Source organism: Poeciliopsis prolifica, unplaced genomic scaffold (genome assembly GCF_027474105.1).
Source record: "Poeciliopsis prolifica strain line A6 unplaced genomic scaffold, Auburn_PproV2 SCAFFOLD016, whole genome shotgun sequence".
Lineage (NCBI taxonomy): Eukaryota > Metazoa > Chordata > Actinopteri > Cyprinodontiformes > Poeciliidae > Poeciliopsis > Poeciliopsis prolifica.
The window spans coordinates 4159335-4173481 of NW_026562391.1; the positions used below are offsets into that span (position 1 = coordinate 4159335).

At 39.5% G+C, this 14147-nt stretch overlaps 1 protein-coding gene across 1 annotated transcript in view; it reads right to left on the minus strand.

Annotated features, from left to right (window-relative positions):
* The window catches only part of gcgrb (glucagon receptor b), a 58089-nt gene extending 49548 nt beyond the window's left edge, over positions 1-8541 (minus strand). The window contains exon 1 of the mRNA XM_055041167.1: positions 8196-8541. The gene's annotated coding sequence lies outside the window, so the exon portion shown is untranslated. The remainder of the gene's footprint in view (positions 1-8195) is intronic.
* Positions 8542-14147: the final 5606 nt, after the last annotated feature.

The window sequence follows — 14147 nt, forward strand, 5'->3', positions numbered from 1 at the left end:
AAAAAGCCCACAGGAGTTGGTGCTCGATTTACAACATAAACCATAAAAATCTTTTAAGATCCCATACAAATCCTTCATAGCCCGCCTGCATGCAGATCTGTGGAGTGAAGAACAAAAGATGGGAAGCCAAAGATATGAGGCCTCAGTTGATCATTTAATTTATTCTCCTAAATCGTCCAACTCTGTCGTGGATGTTGGTGGGTTTGAAAAATTTTGACAGGCTAATTAGCGAGATAACTCCTTAATATGTTTATCTAATTTAAAATTACTGGCTCTGAAAATAACAGGGGGAAAAAAGGGTGGAAAGACAGAGTGGAGCAGATTGCAAGACGGGGATTTTTTGTCCCAAAACAAGAGCAGGTTGAACAGACTTTAACGTGACTCACTACTGAGGAGTTCAGTACAAACTGAACTCATCATTCTTCCCACTTTTCTCTCTTTCCATAGTCCCTTTTTTTGTTTCCTTTGGGCAACCCACAGTAGATCATTTTATAAATTAGCTCCTCATGTATAATGGATCAGCTCTGAGGCTGTGGATTGCTCGCCAGCTTTAAATCGCTTTCCCCTCATTGTGTCCAATGGTCCATTGACTGCACTCAGTGAAGAACATTTATAGGGACACGACAAGCTGTAGGGAAAGTGCTCTTGTCGCCCCAAAGGATGTCTGCATGCTTATTTGAGAAAGTAACCTTTTACAGCGATGCAACATCCAACCCAGTCATATTCTCTTGTGTTTCCTCTTTGTTTGGTCACAAGTTTGAGGTCCATTCATTTCAATTGAAGAGTAATTCCTACTTTTGTAACGGAGGAGGGTTTTGCAAGTGATGTCACGGCCAAAATCACACCTATGATACCCACTGACTTATCAGAAACTGTTTGCAATATAAGTTCAGAAACACTGATTTGCAACAAAAGTGTGTTTCATCTGAGGTTAGCATGGTTTTTTGCTAAGCTAACGTCATCCATGCACTTTTCTATTATCGTCCGGTTCAGTTATGTCCCTGTGTTTCCTCTGGCCTGTTTCCAGCTGGAATTAGCATAAGGTCCAGTCCCAACCAGATAATGGTCCAGTCTGAACTCAAGGCTCAACGACAATTCACACCTGCCACATGTTATCCGCTTAACAAAAGGGGGCTGAGCAATCAACAGGTTGACTGCGTTTCTGAAACGTCACAGAAATAATCAAATTACCTAAACTTGGTTATCACTCAAAATGATAACCAAGTTATCATTTTATATATATATATATATATATATATATATATATATATATATTATATATATATATATATATATATATATATGTATATATTGTGGAACATTGTGATAGCAAAACCCAGTTCACAGTCATGAGGATAAAATGTAATTTTCAGCATTTTCTTTGGTTTCTTTGTTCAGCACTTTGCTATCTCTTTTTCTCCTTCTGCTTCAAATGTTGTCATATAAAATCTCATCACACATCACTTATTTTGAAGCATATGATGAACATGAATCTTAAACTTTCAACTGATAAGATCAAATAAAATTTAAGACTCAAATCATAACAAAAAAAGATGAGCCTATAATATAGAAAATGATGAATACATTCTCTCTCTCTCTCTCTCTCTCTCTCTCTCTCTCTCTCTCTCTCTCACACACACACATGCATGCATACATCATCAATTGAACTTAGTGAACCGAGCAGAGGAAGGAGAAGTTCAATTATATGCTCCACGGATGGGACAGAGAAAATGTGGGGAGTTTCGGTTTGAGGTAATTTGAGAGGAGGCTTTGCAAGACGAGTGGGTGGGTGTAGAAGAGGACGGAGAGACGGCTAATGTGGAGTAAGGAGATTATGCAATCAAAAAGGATCAAGTAAGACATACAGCAGAACAATAAAGGAGTAACAAGAAGAGGTTTGTAACCTTTACTGTGAATGAGCAGGGTGACATAAAAGCGATCATTCAGGAGGCGATGACTAGCTGGAGAAACGGCGCACGCAGATAATGACTAATTCAGGTCTTTCAATCTCACTGTCAGTCAAAGAAAATCGATTCGTGCAAATAATCATCTGTGAACTGTTGCGGTCAGACAGCTTCTGGGAGGTTGACAGGCTGGTCACTGCAAATCTGTGGCATAAAGTGTCATAAATTGCGGTGTGAGACGGTGACCCAGGTTGAGTAAATGAAGAATTTAATGAAGTTGTCAGATGTTCAAAGCCCAAAATCCAGACAAAACACATAAACATACAGAAAAACTCAAATCCTTACACAAGTTCAGATTACTACACCGTAACACTGCAATTATACTTAGTGCCTTTTATAATTTCTTTGACATGTTAAACTAGATGCTAGTTGTAATGACAGCCTGAAAGGAGCAGCAATGGCAAAGCAATGGAGAACAAAACAGGAGTCTTAAGGTGATGAATATATAAAGTTATGTTATATATAGTTATATTGTATAATCTATCATTCTTGATGGGGAAATTACAGAGCGTGTATGATTTATTTTTCAGCAATTGGGTTCAGATTCTTTTTTCCAGGAAAATCTCAGAGGTTTACGAAAACAATGGAAAAGCAAACTTGGCTTGTCCCTCTTAGGTTGGGCCAATTATCAAATATGAGCAAAGCATATGTATTAAGATTTTATTAAGATTGAAACTTTCTAAGTTTTAATCAGAAAACCCTGTGTTTTCTGAGGCAGTGAAGTAGTGAAGTAACAACAAAGAACATTTGGCTCTCCACCTATGATGCCAGCAGATCTAAATCAAGTGAGTCCATAATACAAGCTAGATAAAATCAGGCCCATTGGATAAACAGCATTTTGAAATAAAAATAAAAAACACATTTACTGCATTTTTATTGGAAACTTTAGTTTCCAATAATATTTTTTTTTTAGCCATTTTTTTTTAGCCATTATCTTTGGCTAAAATCTATGAAAATAAACCAAATCCAGCAACCATTTAGCAACTGCTGTTTTTTTTTTGTTGGTTTTTTTTCCATCAGATTTTTTAATTAACACTAAATGGACCTTCGGTTTGTTCATGCCATGCTTGGAAACTTTTATGAGTAAAACAAATCAGCTGTTTCAACAAGGGCTGTGTCTGGAGACGGGCTCGGCTCGTGTTGATTACATAAAGAAGCATGTTGATAGAGCAGACCATCTTTTGGCACGCCCGCATGAAACATAGACACACTGACACGATCCTGTTCTCTACATACAACAGTGTGTGTTTTGTTTCCAGTGACATGTGAAACTGCTACATGCATGGAGTGCAGTGAAAAACTCTTTGTCCCCTTCCAGACTTCTGCTTTTGCCTTCTTGGCAAAATTGAATATTCAAAATCAAACATGGCGTCAATTTACTAAGACAAAAAGCTTTCGTGTGAAGAAGAGATGCCTCACCATCGCCAACTGTTTAATCATGACGTGCGATTAAAAACATTTTTTCAGACAGGCGGCTTCAGTAGCCGCACAATGGACACCGCCTGATCTGTGAAGTGACGGCTTTGAGTAAGTTTAACTTGTCTGGACACGTGAACGAGAAACACAATCCAGCCTCCATCACAGGACGCTTGAGAGAGAACGGAGAAACAAGTTCTGTGTGGAAAGAGAAAGTCTGAGTGTTTTGAACTCCAGAAGGTCACAACAAGAGTCGCAACCTGCAAACGGACAAAACGCAAAGAGACCAAGAATATCTGAAGCACTGTAGACGTTGCTAATAAGTTCACTAACCAGAAGAAGAGACTGAGAAAGAAATTGGGCAAAAATGTCACCCATGGAAGAGTTGCAAGTTGAAAACCACTGCTGACCAAAAAAACAAAACAAGAGCCTCAATCACTTTTGCCAACAGAAACATGCTGGTGATCTCCCAGACCTGTGAGAAATTACTATGTGAACAAATGTGGTAAAAGTTGATGTTTTTGGAAGTTGCATGTTAATGTGGCAAAGTCAGAGTTGGTGTTGATAGTGTGGCAGTGGGGAAATGCTTTGGCACTTCACCATCAACACAACCCGCCTTTATTGAAGGGATAAAAGGTTTTGATTCAATAAAGGATCCAAACCACGTTTGCCTGATCTATGGTTCCTTCAATAAACGTTCACAGTGGCAACACACACATAAAGGCAGTTGTCACTTGTGAAGGTGACACAACTATTATTAGTTTTAGGGAGGCAAATAATTTCACCATAAAGCCAGGTTGGTTCGGATATCTTTTTCCAAGTAGACTGGTCAGTACCTGCAAGTCCAGAGTCCAAACAAAAAGGAAAGACAAATGCAAACATAGAAAAAGAGAACAAGCTGTCAATCTGCTTTCACTTTTCATTCCCAACATTGAAAATGATCCATATGTAAAAAGATTAACAGCAAGTGCTGGTTGTTCCCTTTTTGGTCCATTTTTCCTATTTAAAAGCTGTAATTGCCCAGACACAGTCATTGATCTCATGTTGTTTGTTTAATTAGGCTATGTTTGTTTGACATTAAAATTTGCTGATAAGTGGCAAAAAAAGATAAGAAGAGAAAACAAAACAGAATAAATATGCAAAGGAAGAAAAACTTTCTTTGACATGCAGCACTGTACCTGACGGTATTTCATGTTAGAAAATTTCGGCAAGCAGGAGCTCCCGTAGGTAATCCCTGTCATTCAGCTGCATCGTTACTCTATATGTATGAGGATGTGCAGAATATAGACAAGTCCATGGGCTTTTTTTTTTCATTCACCCTGTAATTTAACCAACACTAATAAATAAATAACAAGCAGATCAATTGCAGGAGCCCACAAAAGAAAATTGACATCAAATATGCACATCTGGTTTTGCATGCCATTTTTATGGGGATGGCCACGCATTGCTTGAAACCCTGGAGTTTCTGCAAGAAGCACAGATCAGCCTTGCAAAGGTCAAATTTGTGATTTGTTACCCACAAACATTTCAAATATTGCTTGTGCATGTGTTGCGTGCGTGTGTGCGTGTGCGTGTGTGTGCGTGCGGTTTTCTTTTACTGTCTTCATTTATTCTTGAAGCAGGATTTCAGTAATGACTTTACTCTGCTGCACATGCTGGCTGCAGAGGAGAATGAAAGACTTCTGAGGCGAGCCGACGTACCGAATGTTTGAGATATCAATCTTCATGCAAGACTTTCATTCATTAATTACGCTCCTATCAGGCGGCTTTATTTCCGCTCTGTGATCAGAAGCGGCCCGCAGTGGGACTCGGTGGAAACCGGCTGCTCAAGTGAGCGCTGTCGAGTCAGTGGGTGTTTACGTCATCTTCCTCGTGTAGCTTACAATGTCGAGCACGACTGAAAAGCAGCGACAAAGCGCAGTCCTTGTGTCCCTGTGGCTGAAATAACTCAACCCATTACCCAGACACAGTCATTGATCTCATGGAAATCATTTTTTTATTCATTTCTACAAGAGCAGTAGTTTAAGCCCACCCCAACACTTCCAGTAACTATCCAGTTAAGTCAATTGCCTTCTATGCTAAGCGGTAGGTTCTTGTAGAGCGCTTTATCTCGTCCAGAGGACTCCAAATATTTCACACTACAGTCACTCATTCTCATGCTGATGGTGTGAACAGGGGCGCCGCCAGGAGTCTTGGGCCCCCATGACAAAAACTGAAATCAACCTTTATTGAAGTTTCACGAATCAGATAAAAGTTTCACAAATCACAAGCGTGGTTTTAAATATGGCTGTTTTCTTATACTATAATTCTTTATGCATGGAGGTTCAGCAGCAGCAGTAATATTTTTTTTTTTTTTGTGGTGTAATCGGGTTTCAACCCGCATAAACGTAAAACATGTACTTTCCCCCTCGGACAGATTTCTATGAATAAACCGATTAAGTAACGTCGTGCACAAGCACATTTATTAATCTTCGCATTGAGATCCCGGCACCGTTCTTAGTATTGCTGGCATTTTCAGAAACTGGCAACCCAAAGAAAGAGTCCTTACAAGATCTGAGCATCTGTGTAAACATCAAGCTTGTCGTTGATAGTCAAAGGACTGATGAGGTTTTAAAATCTCTGAAAAGGTGGCAAATTTTATCCTTGACTGAATGCATCTTAAATTTTTTATTCCACTAATCAGCGCATTGCACTGAGAGAAATATTAAGCAGGTATGGCACAAATCAATGTCGGAAAATGCTGAGAAAAGTTACTGAACATGCATTCTGAAGCAAGATTAAATAAATCAAATGCCATGTTGCTGATTAAGACTCGCCCTGTCTTTATTTCACCACGGCCCGTTGTTGTTGTCCACATATCGACTGAAAAACTTCCACTGAAACCTTGTGCTTTCAGGTCAGTTGGTAGAAGTTAATGGAAAAAAGTCATTATCTCATTTCACCCTGTTACATGTTTGTAGACCAGCCTCTTTGAATCAATAACTGTCCTTTTGCAAATGTTCCCTCTGCGGGTCCATACTGACCAGATAAATAAAATCCTGACGGCCCCGTGCTGTTACAAAGAGACGTCTGATGTCTGGAGGGAAAACAATGAGCCTGAGGGAAGAGGAGTTCGGCTCACTGGAAAGTGACGGAAAGAAGACGGACGCGAGCAGATTTGAAAGGAAGGGAAGGAGTTTAATTTACGGAAGGCGCAAATATGGGGGGAAACTTTTTGGGGATCAAAGAATGAAATTGTTCACAGCAAAAAGACGTAACAGATTACTTTTAAGTGACCTTGAACAAGTACCTGGCTTGAAGGAGAAAATTAGCTCAGAGATGGAGACTCTCAGTAGCAAGAATGAGCTGGTACTCTGAACGTGAGTTAGTCATTTCTCATCATTGCCTTTCTGTTCATTTGCAGTTCTTGTGTTTTTGTGTCCAGATTTTTGGGAAAAGAAGCCATTTCCTTACAAGGCTTGCATAATTCTATCTATCTATCTATCTATCTATCTATCTATCTATCTATCTATCTATCTATCTATCTATCTATCTATCTATCTATCTATATGCATATATCCATCCATCCATCCATCCATCCATCCATCCATCCATCCATCCATCCATCCATCTATCTATCTATCTTTACATTACATGTTCCTAGCCATCAAACTAGGAACATGTAAATATAATTATAGGGGTAAATACAAAGGGTTAGGGTAACCCTAACTGAATTCAGCAAGTCAGTTTAGGCTAAATTGGTATAAATAGCTATGTGCCCCCAGCTGGAAAATGCGGCTCTTTAAGGCTCATTAAGTTTTAAATCAATGTGTTTCCAAAGTTCAAACATGTACACACAACTCTACTGCACATGCTTTGGTTTGCTTGGACCTGTCACAAAAGCAAGGCTAACCAAATTTTGCACAAAGCGTAAATTAAAATGTTGGTATGCATCCTTTATTTGGGCTACATCAATTTTATGAGTAAAATGATACAGAAATGGAATAAAATGCTTGAGACCTCCAGTCGTGTGAGAATCGCTGTCCTTCGTGTCAAGTGATACAAACACGGCTTAGCAACATGATCAACAAATTTAAACAAAACATACAGGAAACAAAAAACTCTATCGCTTTATAATCCAATTATATCGCTATATAATTGGACGATTGTAAGCCCACTTTAAGTCGGTAGAGTCTGCAGGAAAAGAAATGTGAGCATCTTAAGTTTAATCAAGCAAGGCTGCAACATCAGTGGACTCGTCAAAAGTCCAGCATTTATCACCTCTGAGAAAACAGCTGGGTTTGCAGCAGCAGAGTTGTCTCTTTAGCAATGAGGAAAGGCAGATAAATATCACTTGGAGAGAAAAAAACAACTAAACATTCACATTTCAATAAATTCCCGAGATATTTGTTAAGCGGCCAGTTGGAACATAAAGCGTAAGAAGACTGCAGCTAAAAACCGCACAAAGTCAGCCACAGTGGGACAAAAGTGCAGGCAGAGATATCATTCATATTTGTACCGTTTACATGAAAACATGCAAAGCTTTTAAAGCACCGCAAAAAACAAACAAAAAAACAAACAAACAAACCGAAACCAAAAAAAATGTTCAGCATCTCAGTTTCTGGTGACAGACGGAACAAGAGAATCAAAAGTTTCAGAAGGTTTCCAGAAAAACAAGGCAAGGACGAATGAATGAAGCAATGAACAGGTAGAGAAAGAAAGAAAGAAAGAAAGAAAGAAAGAAAGAAAGAAAGAAAGAAAGAAAGAAAGAAAGAAAGAAAGAAAGAAAGAAAGAAAGAAAGAAAGAAAGAAAGAAAGAAGTGTGGTTTCTTTTACCTTTGGGTTTAGACCTCCTTGCGCGCACCTGGCAGCCCCACCAAGCCCACTGTTCAGCTGCCGGGCCGGTCCATCACAGAGTCCGCAGAACCAGAGCGCATCCAACCCGGTTGGACAAGAACGAGGAAGAATGAAAGACAGAGATGGGAAAAAAAAGAAAAAAGTCTTGTGACGATACAGATAGTCTCTGGTCCAGTTAGATAAAGTCCAACTTCTTCTTTTATATATCTATTTTTTTTATATATTTAGTTTTGTTGCTGTTTATAAAGACCTGCGTTTCTAAATGAATTCTCGCCCCTGTTGCTGACCCGCAGACTGGACTGAGTGGGACTGAGAGCGCCTGACTGCTGAGGTATCGGTGTTTCCCTCCATCTGCACAAAGCCGCTGAAAATGTGCAGGATCATTTCCGGTTTGGTCTTTCAAAATAATCCCCTTAAAAAAAACTCCCAATGAAATAAATAATGCACATAATTCACAACATGTGGATTATTTTCGCTGTTTTTGGACACTTTTTATTCATTTATTTTTTTTCCACTTATTTGTTGTTGTTTTTCTTCATATTTGAGGTCATTCATTGAATAGATTACTGCCAGTGGAATAGAATAAAATAGAGGCTCAAATTACAATGAAATTAAGGTGCAGTCAGCCACTGTTAATTGAAAATAAACCGACAACAAACAAGCAAAAACTTCTCAGAAAACCACCAAATGAATAGAACAAACATTTTTCAAAATGCATAATTTGTGTGAGGTTGGTTCCACTTGCGACACAAGATATTTCACATGATAGTATGCAATATGGGTTCACATGCTCTCAATGAATAATTCAGTGTGAGGTTGGGGGCAGCAGAGTGAGCTGGAGTGTGGCTTTAAGGCAGAAAGTGTAAATAATGTGCTCATAATGATACTACAGTTGAATACAGAGATGCTTAAATAAGTCCACATCTGATGCAAATTTCTCAATACACTAAAGTTTAGCTTCCAATAATATTGTCACAGTCACATTCTTTTCCAGATGAAACAAGAGCCGAAGCTTTGAAGAAAAACAAATATGTTTATTCGTATCAACAACATGGCAGAAACAAAAAAAGAAAGCTGTTTCTTGGTAAAAACTGGGAATAGCGATAACCAATAAATAATTAAAAAAAAAAAAAACATCTTAACAATAATGTAAGGCTATTGATTTATGTGGCGAATCAATTCGCTTCTTCCCTTCCCGCCTCGGGTCTCTTTCTGTAAAACGATCTGAAATCTTGAAAACTGACTCACTGTGAGGTTGAAGAGTCTGCAGCTTGGAAAGTCTCCTCTGAGGTGGGAAACGTTACCAGTTCGTCTCAGTCAGCGCTGATCTCTTCATTGTGAAACGGGGGACTTCAGCTTCCTGTGAGGCTCCTAAAAGCTGGAAGCTTCACATAACTCTGAGCTCGACTCCAAATTAATATAATCGAATCACTTTTTTTCTCCGTTTTGACCCAAGAGAGGTGATGTTGTGCTTTCAACCATCCAAAAAAACGTGACCACAGGTTTGTATTTTATGCAATTCCTTCATGAACGACATTCCTCCATGGTGAACACAGAGATTATAGAGTCCCTATGAGAAAATGTGATTTAAATAAAAAAAAAAACAAGGTGAGGTGATGTGGGTGGGGGTCGTCTTTGAACTGCTTCTTTCGCAGGTGGGTGTAAGCTGCAGTCGTCGTGGCGCAGTGGGCAGAATCTGCAAAGCAAAAGCAACAGCGTGATGCACAGAAACTCCTCCAAGCTTCACACAGTGTTGTGTTTTTTGAAAACTCCTGGCAGTGTGAGGCTCGCAGCAGCTTGTGCAGCCATTGAGGTGGAACAGATGTTAGCCATATGGAAGAGCAGGAGGGTCACCTTTCAAAGGCTCATATTGTGCTGCACTATCAGGCCTGCTGCTCGGTGTTCCCATCTCGAAGGTGCAGCAACAGGAAGACGAGCGTGTTGCTCATTTGGCTCAAGAATAGGAAGTCAGGCGAAAGAGAGGCGCACCAGTGGAAAGATGTGCCACGCAGACTTCCAAATATTTGTCTGCAATGTTGCACAACCGATCGTAATACCAAAGAGGTCAAAGAGCATTTTAAAGTCTGAATTCTCTTTTACATTAATCTGCAGATGTTTGTGTGGAAAAAAAGGATAACAGCATCACATTAAATAAAGAAGTGCACAACAGACTGCCATTTTTCTTTTTATTAACATGCAGTTTCATATATATATTTTTGTCAGATTTCTTTTTAACCCTGTTGAAGCAACTCTTTGCTCTTCCTGTTTCCATATTGTTCAATTTCCACATCAACATGAAGGGTGTGGTTATTCATCATGCACATCAAAGTGCTCTTAAATTTTCAGGCATAACATTGGATTGAATATTTTAGCGGCTGCAGGCTGGACGAAGAACGATGTGGCATCGGAATTGAGAAAAACAATCAGAACTCGAAGACACTCTTAGATAACTGGGTCGCTGGTATGCAACGCCAGATAACGAGGTCAAAAGTGATCTTACTGACAGACTGTCAATGCACCAGGCTTTTTTCAGCATCCAAAAGAAAACCCAGCAACACCATATGACTCCTATTAGGAAGCATTCCCTCCAACAAACTCCGTCTAGAATGTGGTTTTAAATGTTGTTGTGTTTAATGGGAGGGAAACTGGACAGCAGCACACAGAGCTTTATGTTAAGAGAATAAGAGATGAGAAAGCAATAGCAAAACATTTTAAATTCAGAATTTCTGGCAAAGATGTTGCAGTTTTCTGTGCAGTTGGGCCATTTTTGGTGCAGTTGCACCAAAAAAGGGGGTGAAAAGAAGACAAATGTCATCTCTTATCGGTTCACACTATAAAAGATGATGGTGTGAAACGACCGCAGTCTCAGAGCTGTGTTTGGAGGTGGAAATAAAAACAGTAAGACAAAGATTACACCAAATTCAATATGGATCAGATGTATTATTTTATATAAAATGCTAATGGTACCCCCTTGATTTATTGCGCCCTAGGTGGAGAGCCTTCTCACAAAAAACAAAAAAAAAAAAAAACACCAATAGAATCTATATGAGATGCATGTCATTCTTATAACGATACAAAACCTGTAGAATAAAATGTCACTCCCAGAAGGCTCAGTCTTTTTGTTATAATTTTTAGTTATTTTTTTTACTTTAATTGGTTGGAAATATGAAAAGATTCAGACCAGTTGGACGGCATCCCGGAGTGACCTGCTCGCTGAATGTTTCAGACAGCAGAAGATAGTGGGTGATGAAAAGCAGTCGACAGTGAGATGGGCTGCCGAGTAATATAAAAGAGCTTTTAAAAGCCGAGACACGAGAAGGTCTCAACGAAGAACACCAGGGTTAGACGAGGACGCCGAGGTCAGGTTGGTAATAAAGCCTGACATTTTCAGACTTCTCACTGAGTTTGAGGGGGAAAACTCTCCATCCTTACATAAGGAAGCAGCTCTGTGAGAATCATGCAGATTCAGGTGTGGCAAACCAAAAACAAAATCAGTGCATTTCCTGCTGGGATAAGTTGAAACATTTGCGAATTACAGTTGCACGCAGTTCGTCAGCCTGAACGCAAATTGCACTTAACCGCTCTGATAAGAAAATGAAGTCTGCGCAGTGAGAAATTTCCAAAACAAAATTCCTCATGCAGCGCAGCAGAGTCGAGTTCAGCAATAAGGGTGTTTTGCTAATGAGCCAGAGCATCGGCTGAATGTAACAAAAAGACCCACATGCTGACAGAGCAGAGAGACTCATGAGGGAGCTGGTACAGGACACCCTGACCACCGTCGTCTTCCTCTCCTCGTCTCCCTGTTAACCAGCTGTGTGCCTTGAAACTCAAAGTCAAATCTGGTTTTGTGTTTTGTCTTTTGGAATCGCAGATTTAAAGTGATTAAAAATCAAATATGGCATTCGTTTTGTTTTTTTTCTGTCAGATCTATTTAAATATCTAAGAAATTAACACGGCCTGATTCACTTAAAACATGATAACAATAATGAGCTTTTTTGACACCGCAACAAAAGAAACCAACTTTTGTTTGTAGTTTTGCACTTTATTTAAAAAAGACAAAATTTGAAGTAATCAAAACTAGTGAGTTTGAGGGGAGAAAAGTAATAGTTTCATTCTCTTAAAAGACCAAATGTCTTCAGGGAAAGTTGAGGAAAAGTAAAGGAGGGAAGCTTTAGTTCTCATAAAGATCCCTGTAAGTTCTGCAACCTAACAATGGACCTCGCGAGATGAGATGACTGATTACAGGTGAGAGACGACAGCACAGGGAAGCTGAGGAGATCTGCTGGGGAAAACAAAAGGGAGGAAACAGGGAGCTGAAAATACTTCAAATACTAAAGAAACACGAAGACTGAAGTAAACCTGATAAACTAGAAGAGAAAAAGACATGAGGGAAAAGCATAACAAACCTCAACAGGAACACGGCTGATCTGACAACCGTAAGAACTAAGGAACATAGAGCGAGAGTGACTAGAAGATCTCAACAAAGAAATAACATAACTAGAATAACTAAAGGAAGATGGCTATAGGTGCAGACATAACAGAACTCAACCTAAAGTAACCAGATAGGAAAAGCCAGAAACAGTACAAGAGAAGAGCTAGAAGGACTTAATAACTTAACTAGAAACACTAATGAAACTTATACCTAAACTCAGACACGTAAGAATAACTGAACCCAGGATGATGAAATAACTAAGAAATAAACATTACTAGAAACACAACAGGGATAACTAGAAGGATTAAAGAAAAATAAACTATAATCACTAAAGAAAGATGGAGATGGACTCAGACAAATGAGAACAATTGAGCACAAGGTAACTAAAGAATAACCTAACTAGAAACACTATGAAGGACTGAAAATGTCCTTCATATTCTAACCACAATATATAAACTCAAATAATAAAGCTAAAATGACCATGAAGGGCTAACCTAAAGTAAACTACAACATAATAATAGTTGAGGGGTGAAGAAGCAAAACCAAACCCCAGTCCTGACACACACATACTGACACTTCATTGGCAGAAATGAAAAGTTAAAAACAAAGCTCACTCTCCTGCTCCGACATCAACATAAACGCTTTACTCAGCGCTCCGATTGTCTTCATGGAAAGACATTGGCTGGTGACGCCGCGAAACCTTGAGCCGGAGAAGAGCGTCCGTGGCTGTCACGACGCTTGCTGCAGGCGTTGAATACGAATGGCCAAAAGCTTTCAAATGCTGTCAGGGTCTTTTTTCCCTCTCTCTGTAGCAACCTGGAGATGTAATGAGGAAGACAATGATCTGAGGTCTGACTCAGCATTCTCTGGTGAGATCTGATCTCCTGTTCGATGGTGGGCGCCGTCAGTTCAGTTGTTTATTCTGCTTTTGCTTTGTCGTGTCGCAGGTCTTCATGAAATGCACAGTTTAACATATGCATGACCTCTGACCTTACACTGCTTCAGCTGCATCTTTGCTTGGTAACAAATCGACATTTTTATGGGCATTGTATGTGTGCGTCTACATATAAATCAACATTTGTAAATATTTATGGGTTGTTGCATTTTTTTTTTCTTGGAGTGTTTTAATAATGGCAGTGGGAACGCTTTAAAAGACGGAAACCAGAAAGTACCTGCAGTGGGTGTACAGTTTGATTAAGATACGGCGACAAGGGTAACCAGCCCATTACAGAAATATCCCCTCCACATTCACATCACGACAGCTTGAGCCCCTGGATAATTCAAACCACTGTGGAGGTCAAGTATTCAGATACGGAGCTCCTTCTATCACTGCAGCACTCAATGCAGTGAAAGAATGAACCGTGTAAAAAGATATTCAACTCTTTAAACCTATAAAATCTAACAAGATAAAATGGAATCATTTGGCATCAAATACCTTGGATCACATGTGTCAAACTCAAGGCCCGGGGGCCACATTCGGCCCGCCACAGCTTTTTATG